We start from the raw sequence: 14,140 nt of genomic DNA, 5'->3' as shown, positions 1-14,140 counted from the left end.
TGCGGGTGGGGCCTCCAAGGACTAATAGCGTTTTGATGGGCAGAGACAGAGGAAGGGAGTAAGTGGCAGGAGAAACAGCAGGAAGACAGTGGAAATGATGGGCCAGTCACAGCTGGGGAGATGCCTGTTATGGGGAAGGAGGGCTGAGAAGGAGCAGCCTCCATCGAGGCTGCACTGGCGCCTGCCTGGAGAGCTTTGGGAGACAGCAGAAGGGTCCTAGCTACAGAATACAGGGGACAGATGTTTGCATGCAGGTGAAGGATCTGATCAGTGTTCCTTGTGAGGTCACTCGTGGGGACACACGCATGGCTGCTAGGGAGGTGTGTGGCAGAAACAGGATGTGGAAAATCCAGCCAGTACCACGGTGGCAGAGGCCAGGCTTGATGGTCGCCCACATCCTGCCCACATATGGTCTCCATACCCACCGCCACCGTGTGGGTGTAGGGACTTTTTGACAGAGTTGAAAGGGAAGTATTTAAAGATGAGGCCAGGGGGTCTTGCTTGGGAGACAGGGTGGGTGGTGATTTCATTACCCTTTGTCTTTTGTTTCTCAAAAGCAAACAATCCAAAATATATGAGGCTCAGGCTGGCTTTACACTTAGTGGAAACCTGAGGAAAGAAGGGAGGGCCCAGTGAGGCCCAGGGAAACAGGAAGAAGCTCTGAGGGGCAGCCGGGAGAGGTATGAGGTTTGCTGTGGGGCCTCAGTTTCCCCTGAGTGAGCAGTAAGCACAGATCTAGTATCCTCACTCTCTGGCGAAGACCCACACCTCTCCTCCGCCTCTTCCCCGCACACCTGGTCGTCACACCCTATCATCCCCCCAGCTGATAGGTGGGTAACGTGGCAAATCCCAGGAGCCCTGCACTGGTCCCAGTGACACCCACAGCCTGCTTAGAGGGGGTCAGCGTGAACACCAGCTAGGGTCTTAGGTCCACAGGACTCAGGCCTAGAGACCACTGTAGGTGATGTATACAACCCTTCTCACGCTAACCTCAAACTATGGTTTGTCATTGGGTTATTTTTTAGCATTTGGAGGAGAGCTCACCCCTCTCATCATCAGCTGCTGTTTGCATGCTGACTGGCAGCCGCTGCAGCTGGGGTCTTGGAGGAAGAAGTGCAGGGCCCCCCTAGCCTTCAGTCAGTTTAAACAAACACCTCATGTTGTCTCTACACCACTGCGGTCCCTGCTGTGGCAGCCACTGATAGACCTCAGGGACAGTCCTCTCTTCCCTGAAGACTTTTGCTCCTGTCTGTCATCATTTTCCCAATATTGGCTCTGATATCCTTTCCTGTGCACGATCCTTCCACTCGCCTGGCTCCTCAGGTCCTGATCTCTTCTCCTCCAGAGATGTGTCTTCTACCTACTTCAGCCGCCTGCTCCCATGATCGGCCAGTCTTGTGATCACACGTGGAATTTCTCCATATCCTTAGTTACAAGTAGTGCACTTTTTGACCTTTTCTTTCTTTTCGGGGGGTGGTTTGAGACAGGGTCTCACTATGTAGTTGAGACTGACCTGGAACTCACTATGTAGCCCAGGCTGGTCTCGAACTCACAGCAATCCTCCTGCCTCAGCCTCCCGAGTGCTGGGATTACAGGTGTGCGCCACCACGCCCAACTGACCTTTTCTTTCTAACTCACTCCCTCAAATACCCTGGCCCTACAGTCCATTCATTCTATCACCTTAATTTTAATCACCTCTCTACATCCTCGTCCTCTCTCCTTCCTTATTAGATTACAATGAACGGTCTATCTATAATCATTCCTTTTCATACATCCTTATATCTCTTGCTCTCGCCTCATTATACCTGCCTGGAAAAACCCCTGGTTAAACACTCTTCACTTACTTTTCACCTGCAGTTTTGTGGTCACAAAATGGGCAGATACCATATGTGCATAAACTGACCAGTCTGCCTTTAAATTCATGACCACTAATCTCAAGAGGGTTCTTAGTGCTGCCTGCCATTCCTCCTATGTTTTGCTGCTCTCTGGTCTTCCTACTCTCACAGAAAACTATTTCATGCTTTCTCCTTCTTTCCAGATATCTAACATGTTCTCCTCTATCCTCGCTGTCACATAATAATCAGGCCTCCTGGATCATTAAGAACACGAAAGCAGTGAGAAGTGAGATCCAGCCAGCTCCCCCCATACATCTCCGTGACTGGAGGTGGGCTGTGCACAAATCACTGTAGCCCACCCTCTACTGTGCGTCACGTTCCAACCTGTCTCATCCACACGAGGACCCCTCCCCAGCAGTTCTGTCCTCCTCCTCTTCCCGGATCATCAGTGTTTCCTCCCCTGCATATAAAACACGCATTCGTGTCACAAGAGGCGTATCTCAATGCCAGATCCGCATCCTCCCCAAATGCTAATTTCATTCTTGCCCTTTTACAAAACAATTTCTCAGAAGACGGACAACCCTCGTGCTCTGTAATTCCTTTCCTTACACTTTTTTTGAACCCACTCCCATCAAATGTCTGCCACTGTCACTCAACAAAATTGCTCCCAGGCAGTCATGCCTTTCGTGTCATTAAACTTGAGAGTCAGGTTTCAGTTTCAGCAGTGGTGGAGTGGGTCCTAACAGACCATCCTTCTTGTAGATAACAGATACATTCTGGACAAAGGGTAAAAGGTAACAGATACCTATAGATATTGGAGAGTGACAAAAACAAGCAAAAACTGAAGGGAAGCTGACACTTAGAACAATACAATTTCACTGGGTAAGTTTTCTATTTTACAATTTTTTTCACCCAGGACAAGGCTGCAATGGGTTCCACGAAGACTGTCTAAAATTCAAATGGAAGCTTGCAGTCCTACTGCTTTTAAAAACCAGGGAGACAGTTTGAAGGAGGAGCTTATTGGGAAATTGTGAGTCAAATTTTAAGTATAAACTTTGCCTAGTTCTCTGATGGACTCTTCAACTACACATGCATGGAGAAGAATCGAAGCAGCACAGCAAAGCTGAGAACTGAACAGCGATTTTTAGATACTGCTCACCACAAGGGAAGAGAGTTAGAAATTTGAGCTTAGTCAGCAATTTTCTGATACAACAAAATGCTGACAGCCTTCGGAGGAGTGAATAGAATCCAGAAGATATGCGACATCCAGGGTGAAATCCAAAATTACTAACATAATAAGAAATAAGAATATTTCACCCATTAAGAGAAGAAGCAATAAGTAGGGCCTGATGATGAAATGATTTAGATATTAGAGTTAGCAGACAAATATCTTAAAAGAGAAATTATGAATTTTTTCCCACAAAGATATAAAGGAAAATATACTTATAATGAATGAATGAACAAATAAATAATAAATATTGTCATAGAAGTAGAAATTATTCAATAGGACCAAATAGCAACTCAAAAACTGAAAAATAAAATGCATAAAATGAAATTTCAGTGGATGGACTCAAGAGCATATTTTAAATGACAGATGACAGAAACTCAACACAGGTCATTTCAGATGGATGAATCTGAAGAGCAGAGAACAAAAATAAATAGTCACTCAGTGACCTGTGGAGTAATATCAAAAGGTCTAACATACTTGTAAGTAGAGTCCCAGAAGTGGAGGAGAAAGAAAGGAAAAATAACTGAAGACATAATGACCAAAAATGGTGGAAGAAGTGATGTATAGATCCAGTAGCTCAGCAAAGCTCTAAAAGGTTTATTCAAGAAAAACCATATTACTGTCAAACTGTTGTGTCCCAAACCAAAGATAAAGATAAACCCTTGAAAATGCATAGAGAAAAATGCTACAACACACAGGGGAGCAAAGAGGTAAATGATGGCTAAATTCTTATCAGAAATAATGGGAGTCAGAAGACAGCGAAACAGTACCTTTAAAGCAATAAATGAAAAAGAAACACCATCAGTCAGTCCTCTCTCACCTTCACACTGAGCTACGCCTTCAGCCCCAAGTCACTACGTTGCCCATGCTGAGCTCAAACTTGAGATCTTTCTGCCTCAGTTTCCCAGAGAGCTGCAATTACAGGTGTGAGCCACCACATTGGACTCAGAATTCTGTATCTAAAGAATTTGTCCTCAGAGAATGAAATTAAAATGATATTTCATTGTTATTGAACCAATATAATAGAAAATGATAAAAGGAGTTCTTCAGACTGAAGGGAAATAATACCAGATGGAAATGTGAATCTTCAGGAAGAAATGGAAAGCAGCAAAAATGGTTAGTATTAAAGACTTTCTTCTTACTGGGAATTTAGCTCAGTGGTTCTGCTGTCTGCCTCACAAGGTCCAGAGTTCAACCCCCAGTACCCCAAAAAAAAAAAAAAAAAAAAAAAAAAAGGCTTCTCAAAATTTTCCAAATGCATGACATTTTAAATAAAAATTACAACATTTTATTATGGAGTTTGCAATATATGGATATTACACATATGACAATTCTGGTATAAAGGAAGGAGGCAGGCAAATAGACCTATTTGCTTTCAAAAATCTTACAATTTTTTCTCTAAAATGTTTATTTTACTGAAATACAAGAAGGAAGGCAATTTCCAATTTTCATTTAATTTGACTTATTAAAAATGAGTCTCAGCCAGGTGTGGTGGTGCACACCTGTAATCCCAGCACTTGGGAGGTTGAGGCAGGAGGATCCCTGTGAGTTTAAGGCCAACCTGGGCTACATAGCAAGTTCAGGGCCAGTCTGAACTATGAAGGGAGACCTTGCCTCAAACCCACCCCCCAAAAAAGTCTCACGACCCAGTGCTCTCCATTGCCACATCAGAAGCAAGAATCAGGCTGGGTGGTTGGAGGCCACTGGCAGTGTACAGGTCCTTACACATACAAAGCTGAAAAAATGCCTTCTTATGCTGGTGGCTGTCTGACTAAAGTTGTTTTCGGTGGCCTCCTCCCCACCTTTGGAGTTCACACTTCATCAGTTTCAACCTTGTGACCTGGTGTTGACACAGACCTGAAAAGAGGATGAGTTCTAGCAGAACTGGGAAGGGCCTTACTCAGGTAAACACCTCTGCCCAGCGTCAGGGCGTGGAGGTGCACAGACTCCTCCTCACCCCCCTTGAAATGATGGTGGACTACACAGTATGAGGGGTGGAAGCTGACAGGGAAAGATTAGGAGCGGTAAGATGGTTTTTAAAAAGTATTTCTCATTAAAAAATAAGTCTCATTAACATTCTTCAACTAGTAGTACTGCATTGTTCTATAAAATTTAAAGCAGAAAAGCATCTCTCCCTGTTATCTGCCAGAGAAATGGATGTGACAATTCCTGGCCCTATCTGTCATCTCCAGGATTCGTATATATTTAAAGTGCCACAGTATTAACTGTAAATGCTGTGATAACTTTAAAATGTATATTGTAATCTCTAGGACAATCACAAAAATTATTTAAAAAGTAGAGCTGAAAATCACACCAAGTATGAAACTCAATACTATTCCAACATTAAAATGAAATTTTAAAAATATACTTCAAATAAAAATATACTTCAAAATAGCCCCAATAAGAAATAAGTAAAGAAAGGGACCAAGGATTTAGCTCAGTGGTGCCACAACTTCCTGGCAAGCCCGAGGTTCTCAGTTCAATTCCCAGGACCAGAAGAAAAAAAAAAAAGTAAAGAAGGGAAAAACAGAAGACTGAAAAGATATTTGACAATCAGAAACCAAATAGTAAAATGGTAGAATTAAAATTCAGCCCTATCAATAGTTATGCATATGTAAATTGATTAAACATTCCATTAAATGCAGAGATTGTCAGAGTAGATAAAATAAGAGTATAAGCTTTTTGCTATCTCTAAGTGATGCGCACTTTATATAAAGACACAGGTTGAAAGTAAAAATATGGAAAAAATACAGGATATGAACAGTAACCATGAGAAACTGGAGCCCAGATTAATACAAAAAATACAAAATAGGGCAGGGGATTTAGCTCAGTGGTTCCACCATCTGCCTTGCAAGTACAAGGACCCGAGTTCAATCCCTGGTTTCAAAACAAACAAAATAGATCTAAAAGTAGAGAGTATTATAAGTAAAAGGAAATTTTATGACGACATTTATTGGGAAGGCACAGCATGCAAATATATGTGTGCACTCAACAATTTTATTTTTCCTACATCTTTTGTTTTATTTTTACTTAGCCCAAGCTCATTCTGCAAAGCCAGTTTCTCCCTTCCCAACTATCTCTTTATTTTTTCCTACCTCAAATAAATGTGAAACTTTGCCACCATTTTGCTTGTTTCATTCAATTCTTTGCTGAAGACAGTAAAAACCTGGAAATCACCTTGAGAAGGAGGCTCCAGCACCCCCAAGACCTAGTAACACTCTGAAGAGAAGAGGAGATATGCCCTGCATATTGCAGGATGGGCCACTGCAATGCAAGAGGGCAGTGGCCACAAAAGCAAGGGCCACAGACATTTATATCTTACTTTGACTGCGGATCCAGGCCCCTGGAAGCTGTTCTGTGCAGATATCTTGGCTGTGAACTGACAGGACTCTGTGACTGACAGTTCACGCTATCGTCCAGCCTCTTTGCAATGCCCTAATATCCCGCCTCAGTGGGAGCAAAATAAACCCAACAGTAAGTAGAAGAAAGTGAATAGTAAAGAGCAGAAACCAATGAAGTAGAAAGCAAATTACAGAGAAAAGTAGCAGAGTTGAAGTTTGACTTTCTGAGAAGATAACTTCCCAGCGATTGTTCAAGAAGAGAGCGAGAGAGTGAGAGAGCAAATGAGATCGAGAGAGTGATCTGTGCTGTCACAGATCCGTGTGTGCGTGTGTGCGTGTGTGTGCGTGTGTGTGCGTGTGTGTGTGTGTGTGTGCGTGTGTGTGTGTGCGTGTGTGTGTGCTCTCTTTCGAGAGCTGTAGCTTCTGCCCAGAATCCTCTGGACTGCTTCTCCTGGTAGCTCAATCTTCTGTGTTAGATGCTGTTCTCCCAAAGGATTCTGGAGCCAGAAATGTGTAAGTACTGCTTGCTAAGGAGAGCTCTGAACTCTTCTGTATGCAACCCTGTCATGGGACAGCTCCAGAGGGAGGACTCCAGTCCCTGCCCTGGCCTCCCTACAGCACCCTCAGTCTAAGCTCACTCTATACCCTTTCTGCTGTTCAGATAATAGGGAACCGTGTTTGTTGGGACCAAGACTGAAGGCTCTTCCCCCAGAAAGGCTCAGAGCCAGGCAGACCAGCTCTAAGAGACAAAGTGTTATGGAGGTAGAGGAAAAAGTGACCCCCTTTCAGAGTCAGGAGGGGCCAGGAGGTGGGTTTAGTCTTTTCCCATTCTGAGGATTCAGTGGTGGTGGATATTATCTTCTATTTTTGCCTTGAGAGGTGGTTTTGTTTGTTGTTTTGTTTTGGTACTGGGGATTGAGCTCAGGACCTTGTGCTTTCGAGGCAGGCAGTGGAACCACTGAGCTAAATCCCTGGCCCCTCTTTGAGAGCTGTTTTGGGGGAGAAGAACTATTTCCCTACAAGTTCCTTGAATTGAAAAAGGAAAGCTGAGCGGTTAATGAGTTGGGGGCCAGGTTCTTGTGCTGATCTCAAACTCAGACTACAGAACATTCAAGGGGGCAACAGGGTTTGCGGATGGTCATTAAAGGGCAGCTCAGGAGTCAACCTGAGTGTCGAGAGCTACTATATATATGGCAGACAAAGTGAAGGGGGATAGAGCGCCAGCCTTGCCTTCACACTTGGTTCTAATCCCGAGTCCATCACCTACCAGCTGTGTGGCCTTGAACAAGTTACTCAGCCTCTCCCAACCATAGTTTCATTATCTGTGGCATCTATGTGAAAACTGAAGATAGCTCATGAGTTCCAGGCTCCACCACTGCTGACCATCACAGTGTAGGCAGTCACCTTTCCAAAGTCTGTACCTGTCCCCTGTTGCCAGCTGTCCTTCAAGAACTATGGACACCAGAATGCAGGCGTGTGAGCCTCAGTGGGTGCAGGGCAATGGGCATGGGCTCAGTTTCCTTTCTGAGAAAGGTGCAGAGAGCAGGGTTGCTGTGTCCTTGTGTGGAGGGGGGCATTGGCCGTCAGGAGGTTTAGAGAGCTGCAGCACCATTAACCTATCAGTCATGAAACTTGTTGAGGTTTGACAAAGGGGCTGGGCCGTCGGGAGCATGAAGTCCTTTCAGTGTGTGGATGTCTCTCTGCTCCTCCACCAGTGGGCTCGGCAGCTCTGCTGTGCTTCCCAGAGAGGGGTGACGGATCTCTAGGTGACAGGGTCAGTATGCTGAGCCCGTGGCAGGTGTCAGCAGTACAAAAGGGCACCTGCTAGGGTCATGGAGGTGTTTTTTTTGGCCTGTGGCCCTGACCTTGTTAGCCCTATATTCTAATTAACCAAACCGGCTGGCCCCAGCCTCTCTGACGGCACACAGTAGTTTCTGGCATCTGATATCCTGTGAAGCAGAGTTTTATTTCTCAGCTTATCGGACAACTCATGTGAAGTACACTCAGATGAGGCCTCAAGGCCCTAACAATCGGGCCGCACACAGTATTCTCTTCTGGCAGTGTCTCCCACTGAGTTCTAGTGTCCTGGGAGTGTATTTGGGCTGGGATGTATAAGGCCTGGATCTCAGCCTTGATTCTGCCACAAAATTGTTATACAGCTCTGGGCGAATCACTTTCTCTCTTTGAGTCTCAGTTCCCTCATCTGTAAATTGGACTTTAATACCCTGTGCTCTGCCTGTCTCACCAGAATGAAGTGCAGATCCAAGCAGAAAATGAGTACTTTCGGGCTTTGAAAGTGAAAGGGGTTAGGGTATTTGGGTGCGGTGGCTCACGCCTATAATCTCAGTACTCTGGGAGACTGAGACAGGAGGATCCCAAATTTGAGCCCAGACTGAGCAACTTAGTGAGATTCTGCCTCAACATAAAAATTTTTAAAAGGGCTCGGGATGTATGATAGTGTGAAGGCTGGACATTTTATCCCTAGCACTCAAAGTTATGGTTTGGCCTCAGGTAAGACTATTAATATTAACAACTTTTGTTCACTCTTTTGTCCAATTTTTCTGGTAGCACAAAACATTGCATTCTAAAATATGAACCTTTATCTTCCACGGGGAGAGTTGGGTCCCAGGCCAGTTTAGTTGCAAAGGCTATAGCAGAAAATGCCTTTAAGATTCAGAGGCAGATAGGCCTTTGGACAGACGGCTTCGACATGAGGATCTTGGGGACATGGCGTTCAGGTTTACAGAGGCCATCTAAGGCTTCTGGCAGTCTCTTCATTTTGTATTTCTCACCTAGGACCCAAGGCTCTCCCATACCTTCGGTCAGTTCCCTGCAAGGGCCTGCAACCTTCTTGGCCAGGGCTGGCTGAATTAAGACCTCTGCACCCCTGTGGCACTCATACTCATGAATTCACCCATGTCCCACATAAAATCGAATTTCTTTACTGTTAGCTGTAATTTCCAAGTACTCACATCACACTTGGGGATGTGGGGGAAGTGAGGCAAGGAATCCACAGATTGCTTCCACATGTTTGTAAATACTAGATGTAACAGTGGTGGAGACCTTGGACTGCAGGAGAGTTGTACAATGCATTGCCATACAGCAGCAAGCTAGGGACATATACTAGGAGTGACACATGACATGCACATGACAGTGGGCTAAAGAAGCCAGACCAAAACAAAACAAAAAAACCAAAAAACAAACCATCTACTTGTCCCCTTGACCTGGAATTCAAAAACAAGAAAAACTAAAACATGGTGTTAGACATCAGGATGGTGACTCCAGCTACTTAGAAGCTGAGGTTGGAATATCACAAGTTCAAGCCAGCCTGAGCAACTTAGCAAGACCCTGTCTCAGAAAAGCGGATGAGGCTCAGGGTGCAGCTAGGGCTAAAATCCTTGTCCAGCACATGTGGGGCTCTGGGTTCAATCCTAGTATTCAGATAAAGAAGAACAGTGGTTATGCATGTTGTATGTATCCCTCAGGGAAGGGGACAGAAAGAGGAAGAGGCCCAAGCTGGGCTTTGGGTGGTGGGCCAAGTCTTGCTTCTTGGTCTTCTTGGTTCAGCTTGAGGAGAGCCACAGAGTCACACCCACATTTTAAATTGTGCATATTTTGGCCTACATGCTGTATTTTGATGAAAGCATAACAATGTGAACATTTATTGATTTTTAAATTGTAATTTGACCTCTAATTTTGTAGTCAATGCCTGTTTTTCAGTTCTTGGAACACTTTTGGATTAGGGCACCTAGTAGTTTGGGCCACAGTTGGAAGCCATTGTCCTCCCCTGTGCTGCAGGTGGGTCCTTCTCCTCCATGGACTCCTTGTCTTTACTATGCTCTAAGATGCTCTGGGAGGCCAAGCTGTACAGACCCTGCAGCCACCATTCTCTCAGGCTGCAGAAAGCACCCTTAGCCCTTCCCCGAGCATCCCTGCCTTCTCCACCCAGGGGGCCCAAGCAGTTATGTCCACACTGTCCTTAGAATTTACATGCATCTCAGAAGGTTCCACATGCATGTCTTGTCCTTTATGGATCTCTTGATGCTGGGCCCTCCATCTCCTTTGTCTTTGTGACCCTCCAGTACCCAATACAGAGCCAGGCAGAGGAGGCCTTCAGGAGACAGGATCTCTTTGGACGTTGCCTTGAAGTTCTCTTTCCTACAGGATCCTGCCTGGGTAGGGGTGCGCTTAGGGTGACTTTTTCATTCATGAGCCAGTAACACTGAAGCCTATTTGTCCCCTCCTACAGCTCTGCTTTGATTGTAAAATCAGGACGGTGATCCTGGCATCACAGAGCCACGGTGAGCCTCACAGGGACTAAGGTGGAAGCCTGTTGTCCCTCTGCTCTTGGGTGGCATTCTCAATCCTTGCCAGGGATGGTGTCAGTAACAGTAGGTCTTGGAAGGAAATGAGGGGCCCTTTCATTCCTCAACAGCACCCAAATAATCCACAGTTTGGAAAAGTTCAAGGAAACACTAACAATTTATTGATTTCCTATATTTCAAAAAAACAAAAAACAACCCCCCCCACGCACTAAAGCATATACATGGTGCATTATGCAGGGAAACTAAACTTGGCCAGCGCAAGAGTCTTACACAAACATGAAGGAGGGGGAGGGATGGGCTAGAGGGCGCCTCCCAGATTCCTCACCGCATCCGGGGCCTCCCTCCCTGCTGTCCTGGAGCCCCATCATTATCTCTTAGCCAGCAAAGAACATCCTGTCGCTGGGGTCCCCAGAGAACTGTGGGGTGGAGCCCTACTGGAGAAGCCACTGGTGGTCAGTGAGTCTTAAGCACAGGATGCCCCAGACTCAAGGCGGGTGGGGGTTTGGTGTCCTTCCTCATTTGCTCCCAATCTGGAACTTTCTTATTTTGGGTTTTGATCCTCATAGCATGGGGCCACTGTGGACTTAAGATACTAAGATGTGCCTCAGTTACAAAGAGTCTAGCAAGGTCCTTTCTGTAAAAGATGCACCCCTCGTGTTCTTCCCAAGTGACAGGTGTGATCAGAGGCCTGGGTGACCAGCCCACCTGGCCAGCTTGAGAGGGCAAGAGAGAGGGTGCCTAACTGTCCATGTCAGGCCTCTGAGTTTGGAGTAGCTGCCTCATTCCCAAAGGAGAGGAATGGGCCCATCTGATTCTCCATTCTGGGGTGAAGGAAACTGAACCAAGTGGTGGCAGGAAGACTGGACCACTCTGGGGCGTAGGGCACCTCCCTGGGTGGCTTACTGCCCTCTTGCCCTAGCTGTGGTGCAGTCCTCTGTAAATGGAGGATCCTAAAGCCAAGGGCCCTGTGTCATTCCTCCTTCCATCCCCAGGACAGCATAATCCATGTGAGGACAGGGGCCAGGGCTGCTGTGTTTGCTGATGTGCTCTGAGTGTTTAGAACCCTCTGCCTGGTACGGAGGAGGTGCTCCAGACAGGTTTTTAAGAAATGGATCATTCTGGGCCCCGAGGACTGGCAGAGATAGCCTGAAACCTACTCTTGGGATGGGCTGGTGGAACGGGCTCCCAGGAGTCCCTGGGAAGGACAGCCAAGAGCAGGCCTTCCAGGGTGGGTCCAAACAAGGGAAGTGCACGGTGGGGACCCTTCCACTTCCTGCCCTATCTACATTCCCTCCTCCAGTCCCCAGGACACCAGACTCTCCCTCCCTCGACTCTCGGTGGCCTTGGTGGGAAACATCTCGCTGGTCAGATCCAATTTGCCTCCCCCATTCCATCCGAAGCAGGAGGAGGCAGACGCCCAGCCCTAGCCCCTGCCCATTCCTCTCTACACGGGAAGATCAGATTAAACAGCCATTGCTTGAACAGCCTGTGGCTTCTAGCACCATTTTTGGCTTCTTTCTCCTGCGAGAAGCAGATCACAGGTGTCCTAAAAGCAGGGTTTGCAGGTTGAAGCTGCTCTGTGTGTGCACAGGCCAGGAAGACCACAAACACCATCTCGTTGGTGTCTGCTCCCCAGTGGCCTACAAGGCTAAGAAAGCACCTTCTGTCTCCAGTGGCCCAAACCCTGCCCAAACCCAGTCCTCCGGGAAGGCAGCACTGTCAGGCACATGGGGTCCTCCCACTCGATACACTGAACCTCCTGGTCTGCAGCAGCTTAAGCGGGAGGTGAGCGCAGCCCTGCCCCTTGGAGACGGCAGCAGGAAGGCTGTGTACTGTGTACTGACACCGGCCTGGCACAACCCGCTCCCCGATCTATGGGCAGCTGACCCAAAAGCACATGTGGCCCCTGCCTAGAAGGGAAAGACAGAGTCCTCTGCACCGCCTTCTGAGCTGCAGTGAAATGGCACACCTACCTCGCCTTCTGCAGCTTGTGGTGATGCTGTTAGGTACTCAAACACACAGTACATGCACACACACACACACACACAACTTCACACTCACTTTATATACACACACACACACACACATATATATCATTTCTCAGAGAAGTAAGTATTGACACGAGATGTAAGCCCCTTTAACTGAAGAAAGTCCCCCCACACCTCCCCAATCCCCCCATTGCCTGCCAGTTCCCCCGAGGAAAAAAAAGGAATCTAAAAATATTTCCACCCTCCACAGTTTCCAGGTTTGTTCTCAGATGAATCTCAAATTTTTCAAATACTGCACAAGATGAACAGAAAAACCCATCCAGCGAGGCCTGAAGTCTTCTCAACTGGGTCATAGCCTTCTGGAAAAAGAGCAATCCTCAAATTAGCATGGAGTAAGATGGTTCTGTACCAGTAAAAGCAACACAGACTGCCACCGCCTGCCACTGGCATCTACCCTCGGGTGTGGTCTGACCTATGAGTAGATTCAGGGCCACACTTGACTGGATCCTGTCACCTCAGGAACTGACAGGCTGGCTGGTTGGCTGTGGCCTGACACTCCCAGAATCCCCTGCTCCTCTACTCCCCTGCTCTAGGCTGAGGGCCATGTGCTCATTGGAAACCTGCAGCCCATTCTCCCCTTTCCTGACCTTCTGTTGTTGAAGCTCATCTATCTGGAGAGCTGTGTTCAGACACAGTTTGTCCCAACAGTTTCAGCCCTCTCTCCCCACCAGGACCCTACCGGGATCAGAGCTAGGTAGCTGCCTGAATGTGGCTTGGGCTGAGAGGTCAGGAGGTCTCATCTTCACTCCTGGTGACTTGCAGATGGCTCCACACTGGGGATGCTTCCGGACTCCTCTCTAGGCTTGTTGGTATCTGCCTTCAGTACCTAGCTGTGGTTCTCAGCTTACCCACACCAGGAGCACTTTGCTTTATTTTGTGACAGGGTCTCTCTATGTAGTTCAGGCAGATCTTGAACTCTTGGAGATCCTCTTGCCTCAGCCTCCCAGGATTGCAGGCATGCACCACTATGCCCGGCCCAGGAGCACTTTGCATACTTGTTTACAAATACACTTTCCTGGACCCCACTCTCTGGGTACTGAGTCAGAACAACTGGGGCTGGAATCAGGACTGCATTTTAGCCAGCATCTCAGGAGACTCTAACGAATGCTAAGGCTCAAAAACCTTTGACAAAGTATTGGTTCTGAGTTTCTGGTCCCTTAAATCTTAGCTGGAAACAAGCTTGCCCACACTAGGCATGTGCAAAGACTGGAAAATGGATTCTAAGAAGGATAAAAAAGTGAGCCGAGGTGCTGCAGATTTAGCTCAGTGGTACTGTGGTACTGTGCCTGCCTTGCAAGTTCAAGGTCCTGAGTTTAATCCCCGGTACAAAAAAAAAGAAAAAAAAAAAAAAAAAAAAAAAAAA

General features: G+C 46.7%; 1 protein-coding gene across 2 annotated transcripts in view; it reads right to left on the bottom strand.

The window, feature by feature from the left end:
* Nucleotides 1-10,911: 10,911 nt before the first annotated feature.
* Pkp1 (plakophilin 1) overlaps nucleotides 10,912-14,140 on the bottom strand; it is a 35,795-nt gene continuing 32,566 nt past the window's right edge. The window contains exon 13 of one of the 2 annotated variants that reach the window (XM_010645113.2): nucleotides 10,912-13,076. The gene's annotated coding sequence lies outside the window, so the exon portion shown is untranslated. The remainder of the gene's footprint in view (nucleotides 13,077-14,140) is intronic. The other variant, XM_010645114.2, reaches the window with a different exon arrangement.

The sequence above is a fragment of the Fukomys damarensis genome, unplaced genomic scaffold (genome assembly GCF_012274545.1).
Source record: "Fukomys damarensis isolate Sample0158 unplaced genomic scaffold, DMR_v1.0_HiC HiC_scaffold_11, whole genome shotgun sequence".
Lineage (NCBI taxonomy): Eukaryota > Metazoa > Chordata > Mammalia > Rodentia > Bathyergidae > Fukomys > Fukomys damarensis.
This window is presented reverse-complemented; position numbering and strand designations above follow the sequence as displayed.